Consider the following 13,403-nt stretch of genomic DNA (forward strand, 5'->3'; position numbering starts at 1 on the left):
GGTTGTGAAACCAAATCAGGCCGTACTGGACAGATGTGATGGGTTGATGTAGACAGGGTCACTGGTCCATTACAAAATATGCACATCTGTGAGAGTCGTCCAGTGATGTGTCTATTTTATCATCTGAAATCGTTTGACATTAAAAGGCACAACCTCGTAATCTTGGGAGTTTATTGTTTGATTAGCATAGCATGTGGCGTTACAACAGCGTAGCATGCAGTCTCACTGTTTAATCTCTAATGTCACACACCTGTGGCATGAGCAGAATTAATTTAAGGGTTTTTGTGACTGTCCTCATCCTATCACTTCCATGATAACTTATAATTACGATCCAATTGACAGGGTCCCTATGAAGTGTTCACTTGATCCTACATGCTGAGCAGGAGATAGTTGTAGAAGTTCACTTTACTTGATTAAAATTGGTTCATTTGATATGCACTTCAATGGCATCAAACACAATAAAAAAATAAGATGTGCAAATTGTGTATTTTGAAGTTGATGGAATTATATATTGAAATATATATATATATATATATATATATATATATATATATATATATGTCATATACATACATACATATATATATATATATATATATATATATATATATATATATATATATATATATATATATATATATCACAACCATTGATATGTATATATCACAACCATTGATGTAGCCATTTGGATATTTTTTTTAAAACAATGCCGAAGACAAATGATCAAAAAGTGTCTCACATTACCTGTATTAACCCAACTTTACTGTATGTTAGTCATGGTCATGATAATGGTGTTGTAATGGTTGCATCTTGAGTGCTTTACCTCTGAAACCAATGTAGAAACCACACCTGAGGTGAATTGCACTGAATAATACCACATTTATTTTAGCCAGACTTTGTCTTGTACTAGTGCTCGATGATTGATGGGTACATTTTCCTCTCCATTTCCCTGTGCATTTTGCAGTGTCTTTCGGATTGAACATACACTCCCTTTGAATTGGAATCTCACTTAAGATGGCAGAATATCCTGTGAAGGCACTATCGAACCTGGTCTCAGAGAAACAGCTGAACTGAATCATCCAATGCGACGTGTTTAAATAACGGCAACATCCCCCCCTCCCCCCTCACCTCCTGTAGGCAAAAGGCAAACTGTGAGTAATCGCTACTGTTGTTATCCTCTGGTTTCTAATTAAAAAGTCTGTTAGAAACACAGAGCCAAAAGCTAGTGAGATAGCTTGTGAAGTGTAAGTGTGTGTCTGTGTGTGTCTGTGTGTGTCTGTGTGTGTGTGTCTGTGTGTGTGTGTGTGTGTGTGTGTGTGTGTGTGTGTGTGTGTGTGTGTGTGTGTGTGTGTGTGTGTGTGTGTGTGTGTGTGTGTGTGTGTGTAAAATAAGTACATAAATCTAGCCTGACTGAAACTGCTGCTGTGGGTGCAAATGAATTGAACTGATCACTGAGATGAGTGTAATGATGTGATGAAGGTCGGATTGTATGTGTGTGTCCTTTGGGGCTCTTTAAGGCTCTAAACAGAGTAATGAGGCCTGTGTTAGAGCCAGAGCTGTGGGACCACACATACTCTCTTCCACAGATAATTACACTTGCTCTCTTTCCCAATCTCTCATAAAACAGTCATTTATTACATGGATAATTGTTGTAGTAATCAACCTGTTAGTAGCAATTAATACATTATTAGATCCAAATGTTTACTGCTCTTACAGTCAGTCTCTTTATAGTTGTGTTTTAAACTGATGTTACAGCGTCTTTGACCTTGATGAAACTGTGAAATATTCAAAATCGGTATAAACAAGAGTGGTGCTATTCGTCCAGTGTCTGCTCATTAAAGCAGGACAAATTGTGGTTTGTTTTTGGAGATGATCGTATAGGCCAGACAGTTCTAAGAGCATTGTTTTGGTTTTATGCCTCATTCAGAGTAACAGAATAATGAGTCTCATATACATACCCAGAGGAAAATGTTATCACTCTGTGGTTGCTATTTCAGAGCTCAGAAGACTTAAAAGCTTTCAATTATGTTTCATTTATTAAGCAACAACGTAATCTTAGACTACTCTTCTCTAGAAACAAATGAGAAAATTGTTAACTTACAGTATGACTATTGAGCAGAGCTACAGTATAATAGGGATATTGCACCACACACTGCAGGATAGAAACACAAGATATGAACAGATATGAAGTTTCCAAAATTAAAGAAACAAACAAAAAAACACTCACATTTGTTTGTATTCAGTAGGGTGAGATTGAGTAAATTTCCCCCAAAAGAGCAACAAAGTAGTGAAACAAAGTAGTGTGTATTTCCTACTGTTTTCATTATTTAATTTATTCATTTAAAAATGTTATTATCCTTGGAGTTATTATTTTATCAGAATATTTATATTTAGAAAAAGTATATTTAATTAGATATAAAGCTGTAAATAATTCATAGATGTAGTGTATTTCAAATCGATCTCATTGACTGGCATTCCATTACTTGTTTTGTCTGCCATTCACCAATTATTCAAACTACAAATAAATAAATAAATAAATAAATAAAATCGTAAATTTACTTTTACTAGTGGTTTACATGACTATCAGCAATTGGAATGAAAACACAGCTTTGTTCACCAATAAATTCTTTTTTTTATTTTTTTTATTGGAGACTTTGTAATCTGAGAATTGTTAAAACTTTACAGGAGACATGCAATTTCCGAGTTCTTATTTTTAGGTGAACAATCTTTAGTTGCTAATTTCTGATGTTTATTTGCCCATCTGACCTGCCCATCGAGATCTGTAATGGTCGGCCAGGAAACAAAGTGCACATGACTCCACCACTTGTTGGACGAGGTGAAAGGGAGGGTGATGGGACAGGAGATGTTAAGATGGGAAAGGTGATTGCATTGTGCTGTGGCACAGCTTGTACCAATTTCCTGAGTTAATGGGATATTTTTGCCTCGCTTCCCCTCCGTGTTTTCTTTCGCTCATCTCATTGGGCACTAGCAAAAAAGTTACCAACCTAGCTAAGAACGATGGACAGTTTGTGAAATCGACGGAAGGACTCTGGATGCGTAAACTGTAGTTGATTCAGGGGTACGTGATGGGGGCTTTTGTCAGGTACAAGCAGATGGAGGTTTTTGATTGACTTTAATATGTTACACACTTGAAATACAAGACCGTAGACAAGCACAATGTGAAGAAGATGAGGTCAATATTTATTAAATGTTTGCAAAAATATAACTAACAATAACATGAAAAAAGAAAACTGTCAAAATTTTTAAATTTCAAAGTATTGCATGCCTTCATATGAACATAATAATGTGTAATTATTACATGTGTAATGTGTACAGTTTAAGTTCCCTTTGACTTCCATTGTATTTTTTGTCTATACAATAGAAGTCAATAGTAATGAAAACTGTTTAGTTACCAACATCTTTAAATCTTTAAAATGTATTATCTTTTGTTCCACAAAAGAAAGAATATCATACAAGTTTGGAACAACATGAGGGTGAATAAATGATGACAGAATTTTCATAATTTAAAGGGTGGACTATCCCTTTAAATCAACTAATAATAACTTTAGGTTACTGACGGAACCCCGGTTCTCTGATAAAATGAAGTGAGGTATCTCACCTATGGGAATGCCTCTGGTGTGACCGATCGCAGAAGCACCAATGACACCACGTCTGCCAAACGTGGCAGACCAATCGCTGCAGCGATCAGGGAGTCCCGCCTCCCTGAATATAAACTGTAGCCACCTGCCATTTCGTCATTCTCCGCCTATCTCTTCTCCGTGCGGGACAGGCAAGGAGGGCAATGTTGTGAGATACCTCACTTCATGTTATCAGAGTACCGGGATTACGTCAGTAACTTAACGTTCTCTTTCTAACATTTGTTCGGTATCTCACCTAAGGGATATAGACAACTCTCGTATTCCCGATATGCTGATGAAGCAGACAAATGAAAAAGTGGGTAATACTATCTGAATCACCGCTCCAAACAGAGGTGAAAACAGTAAATATGAGGAATACACCACCTTATACCACCTGACTGCACACTCCCAGGACCGAGTGGGCCAGAGAGGGTTCTGTCACATCCAGTCTATAGAAACAACTAAATGTGTGTGGAGAAGACCAGCTGGCTGCCGCACAAATTTCTTGAGTGGAAATGCCTTTAAACAGGGCCCAGGAAGTAGCCATACCTCTAGTGGATTGTGCTCTTAGTCCTACTGGGGGCTCTATATTTGCTTTATTGTATCATAACACAATAGCTTCCACAAACCAATGGGAAAGGCATTGACGGGAGATTTTTCCCTTGTAAGAGTCAGACCAAAAATAAATAGTTGCTCTAACGTAGTGTGCGTGTTCTCTGCACATATGCATACAAAGTATGAACTGGACATAAACCATGTAACGTCTCCTCCTCTGGAGATGAAAGGGGTGGTGGGTGAAACGCTAGCAGGTCCACAGATTTAACTGCACCCTAGTGATCACACACTTTAGGAACAAAATCGGGGTTAGTTCTAAAAGTCACTCTCTGACCACCCGTAGCGAACATCATACATGAAGGGTGAACTGATAAAGCATGTAGTTCACTCACCCTTTTTGCTGAGGTGATAGCAAGTAACAAAGCTGTCTTTAAAGTGAGCAGCTTCAAGGCAATGTTTTCAATGGGCTCGAAAGGGGCTTTAGAATGCACGTTCAGAACCACGGGCAAGTCCCAGGGCGGGACCAGCGGCTTAGACACTGGATATAGCCTACGTGCTACACTCATAAATCTACCAACAAGAGGGTGTTGGCCAATAGTACCCGAGTCAAGACCAATATGACAGTTAAACCTTAACCGTGGAAAAGGCTCTCCCCTTATCTAGAAGGTCCTGTAGGAAGCACAGCAGGTCCGAGATTAAACACATGAAAGGAACGATGCTCCTTTCTGCGCACCATGCCTCAAACATCCTCCGTTTGAGATTATATAAAGAACGTGTTGAGGCAGCCCTTGCGTTCTGAATCATCTCAATCACTTTCGGAGGCAACCCGACTGCATTCAGATTCAGCCTCTCACGGGCCAGGCCCAGGGAGCTACAGTATCTTCTGAGGGGAGGGGTAGAAAATATCTTCCCATGCTTGTGAGAGGAGGTCCCTGCGCACTGGCAGTTGCGCAATCTCCGCCCCCAACAGTCTCCCCGGCCAGTATGGCGCGATCAGAATCAACATGTCTGAATTGGCGAACCCTCCATAATTTTGGCTCAATCAGGCTCAACGGAGGGAACGCGTAAAGTAATATGTTTGGCCACTCGTGGGCTAGCATATCCACACACAACGGTGCATCATTGCCGGCCAGAGAGAAGAACAGGGGACAATGTGCGTTTTCGCTCGATGCAAAGAGATCTACGGCAGCTCGGCCGAATCTTTGCCACATTATGAGGGTTACTTGGGGGTGGAATCTCCACTCCCCGTACAGATAATTTCCCCTGGACAGAAGATCTGCTCCCCTGTTCATTATTCCTGGAACATGTGTCGCGCGTAATGACAGGGGGGTCCTGCTGCTCCGCAAAATCTGTTCCTTTGCTAGCATGAGAAGCTTGTGAGAACACACTCCTCCCTGGCGATGTATGTAGGCTATCACTGTTGTATTGTCTGTCCTGACGAATACATTATGATTTTTGAGAAAATGCACAACATGTCTCAGGGCTAGAAACACTGTCAGTAACTGTCAAAAATCCACATTCACATCCAAAATCCACATTCCACAAGCACAAGGCTGTGGAGGTCGACCTTTTTCTCCGGGGCTCTCCGGTTCCTTCGCAGTGGCCATGATAGGGCCTACACCCTCTTTGTACGGTAAGTCCACCACAATGTGAAAACTAGTACGGCGCTATGCTGCAATCCGAGAGCTGTACTTTTCCTTCTTTCTTTTGGTGCGTGGTGAGCGCCCCAAAAAAATTTGGAAAAAACTGCAAACTTAGAGAAGAAAACTCACCTTGATGAATTAGTTATCTCACTCTAATTGACAAAGTCCCTCAACAACTTGAGGAACTATTGCGTTAGGGACTGTTGAGCAAATAATTCCTTAAATCTGCTGAGGACAGCTTACGAAAATCTTCTACAGGGAAGAAAGCAAGAATGACGAAACGGCAGATGGCTGCGGTTTATATTCAGGGAGGCGGGACTCCCTGATCGCTGCAGCGATTGGTCAGCCACGTTTGGCAGACGTGGTGTCATTAATGCTTCCATGATCGGACACGCCAGAGGTGTTCCCATAGGTGAGATACCGAACGAATGTTAGAAAGAGAACTGCTGTTACAAAGTAGGGGATGAAGAGTGTCAACAAATTATCTCCACTCATAATAAAGAAATAAACTGCTAGGTGTTGTGGGATTTTAGTCAGAGATGGTATGTTGTTCTGGATGAACGAAGACAAGAGTGGGACATTTATTATTTTGGGAGGGAAATATCAGACGCAGGGAATGACAGAGTGTGAAAGAGAGTGAGAGATAACATTGTGTATCCATTTGTGTATTTGTAAACGCAGCAACCAGACGCTGAGTCACCATGATGCTGGACTGGACAGTTGTGTCCTTGTGTTCCGTCTCGCATAGGTTACTCTCAGGTTGCTGAAGTGAGTGCCCATGACTCAGGACTACTGCTGTATATCACAAGGACAGTCTCATCAGATGATTCACCTTGTGCATTTGCTGTTCTTTAAGACTATTATAGCCTAAAATATAGAGAAAGAAACATAAAATATATTGCTTAAAACATTAATGATGGTGTAGCATGATAGACCCTACTTAAGTCTTTTTCTCCATCATCCTATAAACATATGTTATTATGTTCTTATGCCCTATTTATGCCCTATCTTTTTAAGGTCACATTTACCATTTTTCTATTAATTTTTGCAGGCAAAATGCAATCATTTCAATAGGAATCCATACGATTGAGATTTTTTTGTGAGGGTGAAAGATGCAGATTTTGCAATAGATTCAAGCTGGTCACAGAAATTTGCTGTTTACCAACTGAAAGCTGCTTGGTTTTAAAGTTGTTGTCTGTGAACAGTGCCTCAAACATTGCAACTTTATCGACCATAGAAAATTGTCCTTTTTGCCCGTAAAATTTTGCTAATGTGACCACAGATTTACATCAGCTGTAGTGAGATATCCAAGATTATTTCAACCTTAAAAGTGTTAGTTGGTTACATTAAGTATACAAACTCATGACCGCAACACTGATTGGCTGTTTGTTTGTTTTTTGTGTTTGTTTTTTTGACATGACATCACATGTCACATCTGATTGAGGCTGTCTACAATGGACACATCAAAGTAAACATAAAAAAAAATCTGAATGGGGGCATGATGATGCTGTATTTTTGCTCATTGTTTACTCTTTTGTGGGGGATAAATATACGATAGGCTACTAATAGTAGTAAATGAACAATAAACTGTGTTAAGAGAATGTATTTTGGTAATTGGATAAAATTGGGTTGGCACATTGCATAGTACACTGTCTTTGCAAATATCAGAAATGTTTTCAGCTTCTCTACCCATATTTATTTCCACTTGATGTTTCAACTGCCTATAAGCTAATCTTAATTATCCTAATGTCACTTCAAAGTCTCAGAAAAAAAGCTCAGCTCTTTGTTAAACCAACACTGCCTTTTATGTCCCCTAACAAAAGTACTCAATTTCCATCATGACCAGTTCAGGACAATCCATGAGTCACATCCCATCCATCCCTGTCTGTCTGATGCTCGGTCTGACCTTCCTGTGTCTTTACAGTGAAAAAAGAGAGGGATAGTGAAACTGAGAAAGAAGAAAGGATCGTAAGGATGGTATTAGTGGATGAGTGGCCTGACAAATGTGTCGACTGGCACGCTTGGGGCTCAATTAATCTCCTTGATGAGTCTGGGCTAATGGGAGGAAAACCTTAAAGAGGACGGACAACCCCGCGCCCACCTCCCTCCATGACACCCAGGCTCAGATTAATGTTCTGCAGCAGAAAGATATTTAACACGTTCTCACACACACAGCTCCGATCAAAATTGAAGTCGTTTGTCGTTTGACAAATTCACATGAGTATTATTTCTAGAATAAGCTCAGGTATTGATGTTGTAGTGATGTTGTTGTCATGATATATCACCGTCATTCATTGTTCACGTGGGTCTTTTACTTTCAACGCAATTTTTTTTTTTTTTTTTACAACTTTTTGCTATTCAATTTAGATAATAAGAACGAGCGAGTGCAACACAATTATAACTAAATTTCTTTGCTACAGTGTTATTTTGGTATTATTTTGAAATAACCTTTATTTTTATATTTCAAATTCTCATTTAAATCTTTCTGAGTAATTTTGTTATATGCTTTTGTCATTTTTATTATTATTTTTTTACATTTCTATTTTTCTATATTATTTTTCTATTCTATTTTTTCTTTTTTTTAAATTACCAAAAATAATTTTTAATAGTTTTAGTTAACAATAACAATGTTTGTTAGGAATTTTGATTTGAAGTTGTAAAATATAAGTTTACTCAAAAGATTTAATACAATTTCAAAAGGATAATACATTTTCATAACCGAATGTACAAAAAGCTGGATGTAGAAGCATTTTCTTTTAAATCGAACATCATCTTTTTGTAAATTTAGTACTCTGCAAAATAAAATAAAAATATTGAAATATTGAAATATATAAAATTATTATTCATTTTTTAAGCCAAAAAAAAAAGCCAAAAATATCCCCCCAAAAAAATTTTGGAGTGAAGATTAAGAATGGCTGCCACCTTATGCTTATAAACCCACATGGAAAGAAACTATATGAGGATATATGCGCATATATGAAACCTATATGCAGTTTATATGCACATATATGCTGCATATATACAGCATATATGCACATATATGCTAATATATATGCTGCATATATGAGTATATATGGCACATATAGGCAAAACTGAGGTGCATATATGTGCATATACAGGTCATATAGGTCTCCTGTATTGCTTCTTTATATCCACATATAAGCCCTATATGTGCATACATGTCTCCTAGCTCATGGCAGGATCTGGTCATTTTGTAGCTCACACCTCACTTTGGCAACTGTCATACATGATGCCTAGCTCATATTTTCTATTATCAAGGCAATAAGAACTAACTAAAAAAAGAAATTATGCAAGAACTGTATGTGTGAACATGTGAAATTGGTATCACATGTAATTGGCATGTTATGGAATTTAATTATGGCAATTAAGTGAGAGGAGATGGAAAGCTATGTGAAAGCTACATTTACAAGGTCAATTCTTTCTTGTATGAAGATAGTGGAAAAGAAGGAAATAACAAAATGGTTTGTCGTTTTTTTATTTTGTCAATCAAGCCCTTTTTCCAATTTCAAGTCACTTCCAGATTCACATTACAGCATCCACACATTCACCGTTACATCCACCAAATGCAATGCAAAATGCAATGTTTTCTGTGTTGTCTTGATGCAGTTTCTAGATGAATATGGCTGGAAGGTCATTAAAGTCTAAATGTAGCAACAACAAAAAAAGAACATAGAACATACATTCAAGTAATCATCATCATCATCATCATCATCATCATCATCATCATCATCATCATCATCATCCATCTCTGAGCATTTCACTGTGGTTAATGAATTTGAAGACAAGCATCTATTTTGAGTCTGTAAAGTTTTTAAAAAATCGAAAAGCCCAAAGATCTGTATCTCTGCAAAATGGATTTAATATATGTTTGCGATGCCATTTATCTTCTTTTCTTTTATTTAATTTTTGTCCAAATTATTGTTGTTTCAAGTTATACTTATCAAATGTGAAAATGTGTAAAAGAAATGTGTCAAGGACTTGATATCAAACTCTGTAATTTTGAAAAAAAAAAAAAAAAAAAAAAAAAAAAAACTCCACTCTGCTGCTACCATGGCTGCTACAGCGCCGCGTAGTTAATTCATAACGTCACCCGCCTGACATTTGACGATTCGTAGGTAATGAGTTGGCAGACAAATGTGCGAAGAAAGCAGCAGAGAATTCTTTTATAGAGATGGATATTAAATACAGTAAAGCTGAAGTTAAAAGTATAATTAAAACTAAAATTAATGAAAAATGGCAGTTTCTTTGGGACAATGAACAAAATGGGAGATACTTGTATAGTATTCAAGGAAAAGTGGGAAAGAGCAGGAATACATACAGAAAAAGGCGCGAAGAAGATGTGGTGTCTAGAATAAGATTAGGACATACAGGTTTAAATAGAACGTTATTTATAATGAATAAGCATGTTGATGGAAAATGTGAATATTGCAATAGTCAAGAGACAGTAGAACATGTAATTATGAATTGTCCTAAATACCATCAAGCTAGACAAAGATTGTTATCACAACTAGGTGAGAATCAGATTTCCCTAAATGTACATGATATAATGCAAAGAGAGTCTGGAGAAATGTGTTTTAATTTTTTGTTTTCTTTTTTAAAGACAACTGGGTTAATTAAAAGAATGTAAAAAGGTTAGTCTGATTCGTTTACAGTGTAGGAGTCTGACTCATTGATCCACACTCCAGTCCAGATGGTGGCGGTAATGCACCAAAAAGCTGGTTGCCAACCGCCATAGAAAGAGAAGAAGAAGAAGAAGAAGATTTGACGATTCGCGCCGAAAGATAGCGGCTGGGAGTAAAAATGGCGATATCAGCGTTGGAGATCTGCTATGTCCTACTTATCATCAATCGTAAGTATTCCTAATTTTAATATTTATTAGCAGGGTTTTTTTTCTGGAGATGGATATTGCGGTGGCAGAGAAGTATAAACTTAGAAATGGGCTGTTGTATGGGCTGAAAGTTTAACACGTGTTTGGCAAAATAAATGCTATGTTGTTAGCTGGTAGTGTTGGTGCTCATATAGCCGTTGATAAGATTCAAAATAGAATTATATTTATTTGTCTCTTTCTGGAGAAATTCGTAGAGGGTTCACAAAAGTCATGGCCTAGAGAATATAGTTAGTGAGTAACTTAACGTTACATACACTTCTCTGCCTTCAACGGCGCAAGAAGGCAATCGGCTCGAGAAAAAAAAAACTTGGGGAATTTGAATTTGGGAGAAATATATATATTTTTAAATTGCGTTCACAACCAGGTTTCCTCTGCAGAGCCTTATGAATGGGCTTTGGAGGGTTGTAGCTTGCGTTCACAGCTGCAGGAAATGTCTTTCGAAGAGTATTGTTAGACTTGCTGGGTGCTATTTTGATTTAGTGATTGTAATTGTTTTTTCTTTATTAAACCTCTTTTTAGAAATCCCTCAAATGAAAAGTGACCTCGCCGTTATTGCTCAAAAGGTAAGTTCCTCTGATTTTCATTGCTTTTTAAAATTGTTTCTCAAGCAGAGCTGTAGAGACTTGTGATGTTGGGCTGATTGATAGTGTTAATAATTTGATGTATTTGCACTTTAATTTATTGAAGAGAATAACTGTATTTTTCTTCTATGAACAAGACTGGAAGGAGTCCTGTGGTGGATCTAGATTCCCCCTTCTCGACTTTTGGAGAAGTGCAACCGGTTAGTAATCCCCTTGCATTTTTATTTATTTTTCTTGTTACTCAAACAGAGCTATATGGATTTTTATGATGTTTGGCTGATTACTTTTGCATGTAACTTTAATTTATTGACATTATTAATGTTTTCCAAGCCCCCCCTGTAAATAAGAATCTATAGTGGCTTGCTTGGATGAATAAAAATTGTTGTAGAGTTTTACTAAGTTTCTTTCTTCTCTTAGACTCCAGAGAGGAGACCGAGCCCTTTAAAGAGAGTCCCATGGTGACTGAGCGCTTTCGAGAGACACCACAGGTGTGTGTAACCCTTTTATACCTCAGATTTTTCTGTACTTATTTTACTTAAGGCTCCAACTGAGCTATAGGGATTTTTATGTTGGGATAGTTGGTGGTAATATGTAATTTACTTGCCCCATATGCTTAAAATTGTTGAAGTTTTACAATTGTTGAGTTTAACAATGTTTTTCTTCTCTAACAAGACTGCAGCAACAGCTGAGACATCAGCGAAAACACAGGTGAGTAACATTATTTAGTAAGGATGGGTATAAGCTGTGTGCTTTTAGAAGCCAATTAGTGTTATACGAGACAATCATCCTTTCCTCCTGCCCCCCTTCGCTCCTCTCCACCCACTGTCTTCTCCTTCCCTACTCTCCATCCAACCTCCTCCTTCCCCCCACCCTGTCCTCTCCTTTAATAACGTTTAGGGCAGGGGTCACCAACCATGCTCCTGGAGAGCTACTGTCCTGCAGATTTTAGCTCCAACCCCAATCAAACACACCTGGACCAGCTAATCAAGCTGTTCAGGGTTACTTGATAATTACATGCATGTGTGTTGGAACTGAAGTCTGCAGGACAGTAGCTCTCCAGGAGGAGGGTTGGTGATCCCTGGTTTAGGGCAATGATTAATTTGTTTCATATATTTATCATTAATCTGCATTTATACATCATAACCTATTAACTATTGGGAAGCTAAATATAAGAATCAATAAGAAACATAAAAACCTTTCTAAAAGTTGCCAATAAATTAATATTGTGATGTGAAATTATTTTTCAGATTGAATTTATAAAGGGGTGTTTTGCCAGGCAGAAGCATGGAAAGCAGCCCGCCTTGCCACCTCTGCTACTGCCATGGTGTGGAATCTGCTGCTGGGCACCTTTTGATTTGGAGACTTTGCTGAAAAGCAACCTGAATGGTACAAAACATGTTCCTAATCTCTTCTGTCCTTGAAAAAAAGAAAAAAGTCAGTGCGGGCATACCATCGCTTTTTTACTTGCCATTTTTGTATTTCCTTGCACCTCAAGTAAAAGTGATGTGTATATAAAAAAATCTCTTGTTTTCACCACCTTCATTTTACCCCTCTTTCATAATAATTTTGAAATATTACTTTAAGGTGGGAAGCCAACCAGAGGGGATGGGGAGCAGCTGGTCGCCCTTGACCAAATTAAAAAGGCAGCCATTATTGGTAAATGCAAAAAAAATTGTTTTCCCTTCTCAACGCATTAAGACTTTATAAGTTCACCACTTTAACCATAGCCTACTTGTATCAATGTTTATTAGGCATCAATGGAGACTGTATAAGATAGGGCACCCATTATTGTTACTGTATATGCTTGGAACCTATAATACTAATTCATTGCTTGCTCAATTCTTGATCCTACCTTTCCTCTTTTTCTGAATTTTTCCTATCCATGAATTTTCTCTGCTTTGGATGCACATGATTGACCGTGTGACTGTTAACAATGCAGTCCCCATGACGGACATGTGCATATGAAAGAATGATGCCGCTAACAAAAAGGGGGGTGATGTTTCCAATCAGAATTTCTTTCAGATTAAGCAGAATCCAATCAGAATCTTCCAATTTACCTGTTTACATGTGTGACATA

General features: G+C 37.9%; 2 long non-coding RNA genes across 2 annotated transcripts in view; both read left to right on the forward strand.

The window, feature by feature from the left end:
* Nucleotides 1-1,119, forward strand: part of LOC143724017 (uncharacterized) — a 148,042-nt gene extending 146,923 nt beyond the window's left edge. Inside the window, exon 4 of the long non-coding RNA XR_013197216.1 lies at nt 965-1,119. This is a non-coding gene — a long non-coding RNA (uncharacterized LOC143724017). The remainder of the gene's footprint in view (nt 1-964) is intronic.
* A 9,498-nt stretch (nt 1,120-10,617) lies between these two features.
* On the forward strand, nt 10,618-12,985 carry LOC143723268 (uncharacterized). The gene is made up of 7 exons (XR_013197076.1): nt 10,618-10,706; nt 11,265-11,308; nt 11,464-11,526; nt 11,744-11,814; nt 11,999-12,034; nt 12,688-12,712; nt 12,911-12,985. It is a non-coding gene; the product is annotated as an uncharacterized LOC143723268 (long non-coding RNA).
* Nucleotides 12,986-13,403: the final 418 nt, after the last annotated feature.

Source organism: Siphateles boraxobius, unplaced genomic scaffold (assembly GCF_051911475.1).
Source record: "Siphateles boraxobius isolate OS27281-9 unplaced genomic scaffold, OSU_SipBor_1 7, whole genome shotgun sequence".
NCBI lineage: Eukaryota > Metazoa > Chordata > Actinopteri > Cypriniformes > Leuciscidae > Siphateles > Siphateles boraxobius.